Source organism: Haematobia irritans, chromosome 1 (genome assembly GCF_050003625.1).
Source record: "Haematobia irritans isolate KBUSLIRL chromosome 1, ASM5000362v1, whole genome shotgun sequence".
In the NCBI taxonomy this organism is placed as follows: domain Eukaryota; kingdom Metazoa; phylum Arthropoda; class Insecta; order Diptera; family Muscidae; genus Haematobia; species Haematobia irritans.
The window spans coordinates 268,900,929-268,914,056 of NC_134397.1; the positions used below are offsets into that span (position 1 = coordinate 268,900,929).

At 34.0% G+C, this 13,128-nt stretch overlaps 1 protein-coding gene across 1 annotated transcript in view; it reads right to left on the reverse strand.

The window, feature by feature from the left end:
• Positions 1 to 13,128, reverse strand: part of LOC142219736 (parkin coregulated gene protein homolog) — a 49,071-nt gene that overhangs the window by 5,351 nt on the left and 30,592 nt on the right. The window lies entirely within an intron of this gene.

Sequence of the window (13,128 nt, forward strand, 5' to 3'; positions counted from 1 at the left end):
TATAATGTTCATAAACTAGAATAACATGTTTGGGACATATATGTTAATATGTTAGAACATATTATGTTTGGGACATAAAATGTTTGTAAATATAATATGCTTGGATGCAAACATATATTAATTTAGAAATAGCCTATAAACATATATGTGTTCAGTAGCTTGGAGCGCTATTTAACAGGGAGCGATATTGAATTAAGTTGGTGGTTGTTGCTTGTTATTACAAAATTAACATTTTATTTTCCCTTGGGCAATTGATCAGCTACTTCTTTGATCCTTACAAACTGTGTGGTCCGCTGTTCGAATCCCCGTCCGGCAAAAGGTAAAATTAAAATAAAAAAAATCATACAATTGAATAATTTCTTCTACAATGTTTGTATTACAGAAAAAGGTGCTAAGAACTAAAAAATCTCGTGGAAGTGAGAAAGATGTGGGGGAATATACAATTGGGCAGAAACAAAATTTTGAGCATTCAGGTCGAAAACCTATGTTGTTAGCACCTATATTACCTGTTTATTTTCATAATTCATTATGATTGTAAATATATAAATAAATAAATAAAATTTTGAGCACAATATTGTTTGGGAGAATTTTTTTTAAGCATATAATATTTTTGGGTGCAAAATGCTTCCAAACATATTATATGTTCACATAATAACATATTGTTTTTTGGAAGACAACATTATTGAATTTGGATGCAAAAATACAAAATGTTTGGAACTTAGACTACCCAAACATATATTGTTTAGACTAATATGCTTTCAAACATATTATATATTGGAAGAAATCAAACATATAAATGTTTGGGCAATACCCAAAAATGTATATGCTTGAAGCAAAATATGTTTGGGAGTATATGTTACAGAAGCGATTTTTTGTGAGCGTGTACTTACAGAAATTAAGAAAATAGTGAACTTGACAACTATTTAGTTTCATACTTGAAATCCCCCCAAAGACACATTTCTAGCATCAGCGCTAGAGAGATTAAAGTTGTCAATAAAAAATACCAAAATGTCGATCAACATATTACGGCACTTCATCGGGAATGGACCTAAATAATACTCAGCCACCGTGCCACCGTGGTGCAATGGTTAGCATGCCCGCCTTGCATACACAAGGTCGTGGGTTCGATTCCTGCTTCGACCGAACACCAAAAAGTTTTTCAGCGGCGGATTATCCCACCTCAGTAATGCTGGTGACATTTCTGAGGTTTTCAAAGCTTCTCTAAGTGGTTTCACTGCAATGTGGAACGCCGTTCGGACTCGGCTATAAAAAGGAGGTCCCTTGTCATTGAGCTTAACATGGAATCGGACAGCACTCAGTGATAAGAGAGAAGTTCACCAATGTGGTATCACAATGGACTGAATAGTCTAAGCGAGCCTGATACATCGGGCTGCCACCTAACCTAACCTAACATACTCAGCCACATTTGTGCAGCGTGTGATGCCTTGGACGTTTGAAGGCCATATTTCGTGCCAATGGTAGCCAATTCGAACAAAATTAATTTTATTCTAGAAATTTAGGTTATTTCTAAGAATAAAATTAAAAAAAATGAAAAATATAGTTGTTCATTTTGTTGCAGTACATATCAACCACTCTATATAAAATTTTTTGTTTACTTCTTAATTATTACCATAGACGGATCTATTGTTTGGTTGTACATTTTTCAGAAGTCCACTGGATAATTTAAGTTAGTATATCAAATTAGGCAAGCTTTTAAAGCCCCATTAAACCCAATATGAACCTGTAACGAAAATTTCTGTTTCAAGTATCCAATGGAAGAACCCGGTTAATTACAGACAATTTTCTTTACACAAAGTGGGCAATTTGCAACTGAATTTGGACAATGGTAAAACTGCAATCGTACTCAAAAAAAAGAACATTTTCACACGCACAGAAAAAACATATTTGGACATGGTTGCCGCATCCATTTAATTCTTATCTAGAGCATGTAATTGTCGCGAAAACCATGTATTTTGTCATTGTAAAAATAATTTTCGAGCAGAGAAAAAATTATAATGGCAATAAGCATTTAAATGGTTCTCAAATGCCGCAAACATGTTCTATCATTTAAATGATAGAATTTGAGACCATTAAATGGTCGGGAAAATCAGTTACCTGACCATTCAATTTTTTGACTTTTTTGCAGGGAAAAAAAGTATTTTGTTAGGTTACGTATACACGGTTGAAAAAGACTGTTTTTCATATGTTTGGCTATAAACATTATATGTTTGGAACACAAATTTTTAAACACAATATTTTTGAGTGCAAACATATAATGTTCATAAACTAGCATAACATGTTTGGGACATATATGTTAATATGTTAGAACATATTATGTTTGGGACATAAAATGTTTGTAAATATAATATGCTTGAATGCAAACATATATTAATTTAGAAATAGCCTATAAACATATATGTGTTTAGTAGCTTGAAGCGCTATTTAACAGGGAGCGATATTGAATTAAGTTGGTGGTTGTTGCTTGTTATTACAAAATTAACATTTTATTTTTCCTTGGGCAATTGATCAGCTACTTCTTTGATTCTTACAAACTGTGTGGTCCGCTGTTCGAATCCCCGTCCGGCAAAAGGTAAAATTAAAATAAAAAAATCATAAAATTGAATAATTTCTTCTACAATGTTTGTATTACAGAAAAAGGTGCTAAGAACTAAAAAATCTCGTGGAAGTGAGAAAGATGTCGGGGAATATACAATTGGGCAGAAACAAAATTTTGAGCATTCAGGTCGAAAACCTATGTTGTTAGCACCTATATTACCTGTTTATTTTCATAATTCATTATGATTGTAAATATATAAATAAATAAATAAAATTTTGAGCACAATATTGTTTGGGAGAATTTTTTTAAGCATATAATATTTTTGGGTGCAAAATGCTTCCAAACATATTATATGGTCACATAATAACATATTGTTTTTTGGAAGACAACATTATTGAATTTGGATGCAAAAATACAAAATGTTTGGAACTTAGACTACCCAAACATATATTGTTTAGACCAATATGCTTTCAAACATATTATATATTGGTAGAGATCAAACATATAAATGTTTGGGCAATACCCAAAAATGTATATGCTTGAAGCAAAATATGTTTGGGAGTATATGTTATAGAAGCGATTTTTTGTGAGGGTGTAGACATGTCTAGAACCATTACATGGCCATGTAGACCATGTACATTTTTTTCATGACCATTTAATTTTTTAACTTTTTTGCAGCGAAAATAATTTTATAAAAACATTGAGCAGGTACACAGGATTTTCATTCTGCGCGTCAGTCGTGTGTTGATCGTTGCTTGAAATGGATGCTGAATACGGAATTATTGTGTTTTGTGTTAATTTATTTATTCAGAAGTGATACGTGGTTTTATGTGAAGACAAAAAAGGGAAGTGTAATTGAAAAAAAATTACATGTTTTTTGTTCTGCATTTTGCTATATGGTATCATTTATTTTTATTTGCAGTTACATGATGTCTGCGTTTATACATTTGATGGGCACAAAGTAAATATGGAATGATTACTTATTGTTGAAATCGAACCAAAATCGAGTGTGTAAAAATATGTGATGTTTGCTTGCACGACATTTATAAAATAAACAACGAATTAGTTCCTAAGTAAATAAAAACAAATAAATAAAGTTAATTTTGTGTTTTCTTTTCTCAAGTGACGTCCTTTTTTCGACGACGAAAAAATTTTTTTTAATAAAAGCAAAGTTTTTTAGGTTGTGACCATGTTCTTTTAACTGGAAGAAAAACATTTTTGACGAATACCATAATATTTTAGATCGTGACCATTGCCTTTTGATTCAAACAAAATTATTTTTATCAATATAATAACATTTTAGATGAGGACAATTTTATTTTTTCTTAGAACCATGTTCACTGAGCAAACATAGTTGCAGGTGAAAATGTTACATTGTCGCCGCAAAAATAGCTCCTATTATATTATTTTGCTCTTCGAATATGATTGTGACAATCATGTTTCTTCTCTGCGTGCACTACTATTTTTTTGGGAAGTTTAATCCCTGCTGGGGTAAAATTTTTAAATTTAAATTAAATTTATCCATTATTTAGTTTTTTTCATTTTTTTGATTTTCTGTTCTTTTTATGAGATTTAAAACGGATAAAAAGTTCATTTTCTAATGGCCAGTTTCTCATCCTCCGATTAATTTTAACCGGTGGATAGACCTCCGGTTAGTAAAATTTTTGTATGGGATCAGCTGTTTTATCGACACGATAAATAATAACAAGACATTGAGAAACTGGCCCTAAGCCTTGTCCGAAAAACTTCATCGGTTTTTTTCGGATAGGGCATCCCTAGATATGCCTAAAAAGTAATGGAAAATGGAATAACTTACATCTTTTTTTTTGCTGGGTATAAAAGTAATATATTAAATTAATTTATACTAAATTAAACAAAATAATATTTAGAGAAATTGATATGTGTGCATTTCAAGGACTCTCAATGCCTTACCGTTTGCTAATATCAAGGTCTATTCACTTCATTATTATGATTGTTTATAAATAATGTAATATAAACAATGTATGTATCCACTTGAGTCATGCTTTGTTTGTATTATCTCGCAATGAAACTCACAACTTTGTCCTGTACGAAGAAGCCAATTTAAAATTTTAATGTAGCCCATGTCTTAAGTACCTCATATTACACGAATGTCATCAAAACTTATTTCATCAACGTTTTTACCCACCGCGCTCCTACCATTCTACTGCATTCCATTTCACTGCTGGATTACATTGAGGTCTAATATTCTTGAGTTTTCAAACGGGAATAGGGTATGCAGGGGGTCACTTTCTTCAAGCAATAATTTCGGGTCACATATTGTGGACATACTGTTGTCAGATGTAATTAGGAGACACCGTTATGCTCTATTTCTTGCTCACTGCCTTTCATTTTCTGACCTACCACCCCCACCCTTATTGTTTGCTTTGTAGTGTCAGAAAAAAAGTTTATTAGAACAATGGCAGCCAGTAAGCACTCTCGCAATTTTCATTGGTTTAGTTTTCAAGTGCGTTCATGACCATGTCGAGTTAGCCCTGCAAGCAATTGGGTGTTTGTATTATCGTCTTTCGCAAAAATGTCACTACGAGTACTTCGAATCGCCAGGAAGATTTCTGGTAGTAATATCTCAACCACAACAACAGTAAAAAAAAACTATCGCGTGGGGTGATTCCGTTTGAAACAAATTCGACACTATCAGGGATCAAAAATCTAAATATAAACTGCTTAATTGGTGAACTTCTCTCTTATCACTGAGTGCTGCCCGATTCCATGTTAAGCTCAATGACAAGGGACCTCCTTTTTATAGCCGAGTCCGAACGGCGTTCCACATGGCAGTGAAACCATTTAGAGAAGCTTTGAAACCCTCAGAAATGTCACCAGCATTACTGAGGTGGGATAATCCACCGCTGAAAAACATTTTGGTGTTCGGTGGAAGTAGGAATCGAATCCACTACCTTGTGTATGCAAGGCGGGCATGCTAACCATTGCACCACGGTGGTTCCCAACGGGGACACTAACTCGATAACAAAACAAGTAAGTAAAGTCTAAAGTCTATATTATACCCTTCACCCCTATGTAGGCCAAAATTTGTGTTACCATCTCAACTACTTCACATTTGCTGGAAGCTATATAATGGAGACAATTTTTTACTTCTACAAAATCTCTAGAATTAAAATTTAAATCTGCTAACGCTATCCAGTTAATTGTAGGAAACTTCCATTGAAAATGGGTCTAAAATGTGTAACAGTCTACCATATTTCCCCAAATCTGGTGTACGTATAATCTGAACCGATTTTGACTAAATTTGACATGTATACACTGAAAAAAATATTGTCGTGAGGTCAAAGATTTCATGTCTTTAAAATACGAATGCAAATTTTGCTTAGCATAGAAGACGCATTTCTCTAGTATAAAGTTTTTTTTCCTTGACCAAAGGTCGATAAACTTTTCAATGAAGTCCTATTGTCCTTATAATTAAGTGATTTGATTTAAAAATGGATATCATAATATGAAAGAAAAAATGTTTGGGCTAAGTTCAACTTGACTTTAATAAGTTAGAAAAAATCTTTAAATTTAATGAAATTGTCTTTAAATTTGTTGTCTTTTTGCATCTTGACTACAAAGCAAAAAATCGTTCAAATATAGGACATGTTTTTCAACACTTTATTTTAAAGACGTTTTTTACTTGAAACACAGCATAATTTCTACTAGAAGCCGAGTCTTAATTTGGAAAAAAGTCGTCGTTAACTTGTTTTTAAAGAACTTTGATAGCATATGAAAAAAAAAGCTGAAAAAGCGAAAAATTAAAATTTGCTTCCTAGAAGCAAGTACACAAAACCCGATTTTAAAAGAGAATTGTGTCTTAAAAGTATCTTAACTTGTATTCTCCGCTTCTTTGGCTCGGAATCAATACCAAATTTTTTAAAGTAAAGACAAAATCTTTGGAACCAGGTATGCTTTTTTTTCAGTGTAGTTAGAATAATAATTTTGCTATCTATGCGGAATTTCACATAAAGGGCAGTATAACTTTGGCCCCCTGGTCATATGAGTGCAAATCAGACGGAAGATATATAGGGGAGCCATATCTAACATACAATAGTATCGTTAAAAGTACCGCTTGTGCAAAATTTGAAATAAGGCAGGACAAAAATCTGGCTTTTGAGACCATATAAGTCCAAATCGGGCGAAAGATATATATGTGAGCTATATCTAAATCTGAACCGATTTTAACAAAATTCGACCACTTAACGATACGATTAAACGTACCCCTTGTACAAAATTTGAAATAAATCACGGCAAAACTCTGGCTTTTGTGGCCATATAAGTTCAAATCGGACGAAAGATGTATATGGAAGCTATATCTAAATTTAAACCGATTTCAATCAAATTTACCAAGCATTGGTAGAATGTCAATTCTACCCTCTGTGCAAAATTTTACGAAGATCGGTAGTAAACTTTGGCCTCTGTGGTCGTATGAGTCTAAATCGGACGAAATATATATATGGGAGCTATATCTAAATCTGAACCGATGTGGCTGATATTTTGCAAGATTTTCGAGATTCATAAAATATTTGGATGTACGGTATTTCAAGAAAATCGGTTCATAAACACGCTAACTATGACCAAATCGGGGATAAATATATATGGCAGCTATATCTAAATCTGAACCGATTTTTTCCAAAACCAATAGCGATTGTCTCTGTCCCAAGAAACGGCCCTATGCCAAATTTGAAGACGATCGGATTTAAATTGCGAGCTGTACTTTGTGCACGAAATTACATATACAGACAGACGGACGGACGGACAGACAGACAGACAGACGGACATCGCTAAATCGACACAGAATTTAACTCTAAGCCGATCGGTATACTAAAAGATGGGTCTATGACCACTATTTCTTGGCGTTACATACAAATGCACAAACTTATTATACCCTGTACCACAGTAGGGGTGAAGGGTATAATGATATCGCCTATGAAACTTTTTTCTTCCAGGGCGAAAGTACTTCGATACACTTTCGATAGAAAATGTTTGCAGGGCATGACCATGTCGAGTTAGGGGATCCACAAGAATGAATATGTGAGCGCGAGTGTATGTGTGTGTGAGTGTGCCAAAATATACATAATAATCATTAAAGCAATGCTAATGGCAATTACTGCTAACTGTGCGATGTTGATGTTGGAATTGTATGGGATTGTTGGTGGCATACGAATGCGAGAATATCATAAGTCTTTCTGTTTGTCTATTTGTCTGTGTTTTGTTCCTGATTTCGGTTATCCGCTCTGGTGTCATAACAATAATCAGATTTCAGTTGGATACTACTCATTTTTCGCACATGTAGTCCTGGTGGAATTCATTTACACCATTTACAGTATTATTTTTTAAATAGCAGAAAGTATTTAGTATTGGGCATTAAACAAATACTGGAGACAAGTATTTTTAGGTTTCATCTATGTGGAAATCCGTCTACTATAAATCGTGATCTTAGAGACTAGATTGAACATACTGATCAATTCATGGTCACCAGAGATGGTCTGTCGTAAACCGTACGGTAGTTTACATACATTTACGACGTATTTTACAATACGTCAAAAACGTGGTAAACTTTTGTAAAATACTTAGTTGACAATATATACGATTTTTTACTTATAGACCTATCTGGCTTTAAATCTAGGATCTATAATATTAAAATTAGGATACATTCTACATTTCCGATATATTAATAAAGCTATTCAGGTACAAACAAATGCCAGTTTAAAAATCCAAATTATGACGGATACTTCGAAGCAAAAAATATTTTCTTAATTCCAAAAAACCTTTAAACCGAAGATACTAAATCCTCAAGATAATTATTATCCTATATTTGAAGCGTTTTTATCTTAAAAAGCGTTTTTTATCTTAAAAAGATTCAATATTTCAGTTAATTTAAGGACGAATTCTTTAAATCAAAAATGTGTTTCATTCGGCAATGATGGTTCTTCGGCAATGATGGTTCGGGATTGTCGTCGACGATTCGGCGGCGTTGACTATTCGGTTGATGATCGGTTGGTGATTCGGTTGATGATTCGGCCGATGATCCGGTTGATGATTTGGTGGTGGCGATGGTGGTTTGTTGGTCAACCGTCGGTGGCTGTCCGGTGTTGATGAGTCGGTTGTGTTGATTTGGTCGGCTGTCCATGGATGGCCGATGTTGATGATTCGGGTGATGCGGCGATATGTTGATGATTCGGGTGATACGGCGATATGTTGATAATTCGGGTGATGCGACGATTCGGTGTTGACAGTTGATTCGTTGTTAGGTTAGTTACAAAATCTACGTGCCGAAACTACTAGTGGAAGCAAGCAAATTGGCGGAGCTGCTGGTGCTGAAGCAAGCTAATAGTCAATCTATTAGTGCGGAAGCAAGCTAATAGCCGAAGCTGTTAGTGTGGAAGCAAGCTAATAGCCGAAACAATTAGTGCGGAAGCAAGCTAATAGCCGAAGCTATTAGTGCGGAAGCAAGCTAATCGTCGCGAAACGATTAGTGCGGAAGCAAGCTAATCGTCGCGAAACGATTAGTGCGGAAGCAAGCTAAATGCCGAAACACTTAGTGCGGTGGTAGAGTTCCTGTCGCTTAGTGTGAACTGACTGCGGTCGTGCCACTCGTCGTGTTCAATACCCTTCGGCTGTCGGGACACATACTCGTTGCCCAAAAACCCCGAGTTTATATTCTCTCACAGCCACGACGTAGATGAGAATTATACTCACAGCACACAGAAATAAATGTCGCTGAAAGTCAGAACGCCTATGAGTGATTGTTCTCATACCCACCCAGAGTGCATTGAACGACAGTGGGTATGTGGAGAGTAGAGCAGAGTGTATGTGTATAGTGGCCACACAAAGTACATACACACTAAACAACATGAGGCACAATTAAATAAATTTATGTCAGGACGAATACATTTTGATTTACACTATTGGTAATTCAAAAATGTATTTCGTTCCGTTACAGTCTAAAAAGTGAATTTTACGGGGAACAAGTTCAAAGTTTTATTTTTAGAATTTATCAAAAACCGTATAAGATATAAATTCACTTTTTTTTGGTCTTAAAATCATGTTTATTGTAGTTTTTTTAGTATGTACGAATTCAAACTAGTGATAATGAAACATGGCTAAAAATGACTTAGACCACATTCGACCGAACAAAGCTTTTTGGCCTTTTTGGATTGGATATGTACAATATCAACCATAACTTTTGATAGAAGTGTCCAATAAATTTGAACTTTTGACAGGATGCAACTCACATCAATCCGAATAACAAACAACGACCTCCATCAAAAAATACTAAGTCGACTTAGCTTACTCTGGAATGAGGGCATCGATATATTCCTTAAAGTAAAACATGTTGTCTTAATTCCAACAAAAAAAAAAAAAAACGTAAAACCAAAGATGAAAAACCCTGAAGATAAGTTTTTGGCTTATGTTTGAAGCGTTTTTATCTTAAATCTAAAGATTAAATATATGGCTACTTTATTTAAATCAAAAACATTTTTGTTTACTTTAAGGAAATTTTTCCTTAATTCAAAGACATACGACTCTAATATTTGTGTCCTAAATTTAATGAAAAAAATAAATATGATGCAAAGATTAAACACTTTCTTTTGATTACAATTTCATTATTTTAAAGCAATTTGTCCATGATATTGTGTAAAATGAGAGAAATGAGACATTAATTACAATTTTCCATAGCACTTTCATAGCACTTAACATAGCACTGTGCAGCATTTGAAATTCCTCTAACAGTTGAAACAAATTGTATCAAATAAAATGAAAAATTTCATTTGGAATGAGTGTAATTCCTCTACCAGCGTTGCCAGAATTGTTTCACCAAAAACCGCTAGATTTGCCCAAAAAAATAGCTAAAAAAAGCTAAAAAATTCTAAAAAATAGCTAGAAAAAAAGCTAATTTTTTTTGTATCCAAAGTCACATTTTTGATTGAAATTTAACAAACTTAAAGGCTTTATTTCACTTACAATGCATATTATTTTCATTTTAATTCCACTTCTGTGAGACTGTAACAATATCTAAGGCATATTTGCTCTGTTTGCGTATTCGATACATTTTGATTACTATCACAAATTTTTTACTGGAAGTCCTTCGTTTTGTGGGAGCTACCTTCCCAACACCTCTATTTTATTTACTCGTTATTTTAAAATATTAAATGATCTAAGCATGCTTTGGATTTGGTAAAAAAATGATTTGTCATTTTTTTAAATAAAATTTTAGTTTGGTTTTGCAATTGTGAAAAATTCGAAATACATTACTTTTATTTAAATTGTAGAAAATTCCTATAGTTTACATTTCCCAGTAAAAACATTTTCCTTTTCTTCATGAGCTATCAAAGTGCTTTAAAAACGTGCTAACGCCAACTTAAATTTCCAAATTCAGACTCGACTTCATGTAGAAATTATTGTATATATACGTTTTTAAAATAAAGTGTTGAAAAACATCTTCTATTTTTGAACACTATTTTGGTTTGTGGTTAAGATGCAAAAACTCCTCACATTTAAAGACAATTTCATTAATTCTTCCTTCTTTCATGAAAACATACCCATTTTTAAGTTGAATCACTTAATTATAAGGACAAAACGACTTTATCGTCTTTTGGACAAGGAAAACAGTTTATATAAAAGAAATTCACAAATGCTATTATAACCAAAATTCGCGTTCGTATTTTAAGGAGACGACAATATTTTTTCAGTGCACAAAGTTATTCACATCTACTATTTTAATTTAGTAATATCGTAATAACTTTAGAATATTATAATAACATAAAAAGCATAAACGAGTCAAATGATAATATTCCCAATAATTTACTGACGTTTATCTAACAAATTTGTATGGTAATAGTAGATTTAAAGTTTACGATAACTTTTATGTACATAATGAAAAAACTTTACAACAAGGTGTATTTGCTACAAAAATGCCCGCATAATGGCTGGACTCATTATTAATGTTTCAACTGAGCTTTGAAATATGTGGAAACCCTTATACTTGCAGCAAGGCTTAGATAAAAACGCCGATTTATCCATATTTCATTAGAAACATGTCGAAAATAAAAAAAGCCAAAAATAGCTAAAAGGGTCATGAAAAAAAGCCAGAAAAAAAGCTAAAAGCTAAATGCATTTTTTTCCCGCTAAACGTCTTCAAAAAAAGCCAAATCTAGCGGGAAAAAAGCTAAATTGGCAACGCTGTCCTCTACCCATGAGGTAAAGGGTGATTTGTTAAGAGCTTGATAACTTTTTTTTTAAAAAAAACGCATAAAATTTGCAAAATCTCATCGGTTCTTTATTTGAAACGTTAGATTGGTCCATGATATTTACTTTTTGAAGATAATTTCATTTAAATGTTGACCGCGGCTGCGTCTTAGGTGGTCCATTCGGAAAGTCCAATTTTGGGCAACTTTTTCGAGCATTTCGGCCGGAATAGCCCGAATTTCTTCGGAAATGTTGTCTTCCAAAGCTGGAATAGTTGCTGGCTTATTTCTGTAGACTTTAGACTTGACGTAGCCCCACAAAAAATAGTCTAAAGGCGTCAAATCGCATGATCTTGGTGGCCAACTTACCGGTCCATTTCTTGAGATGAATTGTTCTCCGAAGTTTTCCCTCAAAATGGCCATAGAATCGCGAGCTGTGTGGCATGTAGCGCCATCTTGTTGAAACCACATGTCAACCAAGTTCAGTTCTTCCATTTTTGGCAACAAAAATTTTGTTAGCATCGAACGATAGCGATCGCCATTCACCGTAACGTTGCGTCCAACAGCATCTTTGAAAAAATACGGTCCAATGATTCCACCAGCGTACAAACCACACCAAACAGTGCATTTTTCGGGATGCATGGGCAGTTCTTGAACGGCTTCTGGTTGCTCTTCACTCCAAATGCGGCAATTTTGCTTATTTACGTAGCCATTCAACCAGAAATGAGCCTCATCGCTGAACAAAATTTGTCGATAAAAAAGCGGATCTTCTGCCAACTTTTCTAGGGCCCATTCACTGAAAATTCGACGTTGTGGCTCGTTAGTAAGTCTATTCATGATGAAATGTCAAAGCATACTGAGCATCTTTCTCTTTGACACCATGTCTGAAATCCCACGTGATCTGTCAAATACTAATGCATGAAAATCCTAACCTCAAAAGAATCACCCTTTATAAGGTGGCCTTCCAATTTCAGTATCTCATTTATCTTTTCATACTCGCACTCTATTTGTATATGAATGTGTGTCTGTGTTTATTTGTATGGTAGTATGAGTACGTGAAGGACACAACATTAGCCGTTAGACAATGATGTAGGCAGTACCGGATATGGTACTCGACAAGTGTCATTAATATTTATGAAGTTTTAAGCTCACACACACACACACAGACACACACAACCCATACTATCATATCCAATTCTAAACAACATTAGAGCAAACACCAAACTAGTGTAGTCAGATGACAAACACCAGCCACTACGATGACTATCACGTCGTCTATTTTCTGTACACTACGTGTCGAAAAGTATTTGCCTAAAATGTCTATCTGAACACCATCAACCATTGAATGGATGGGGT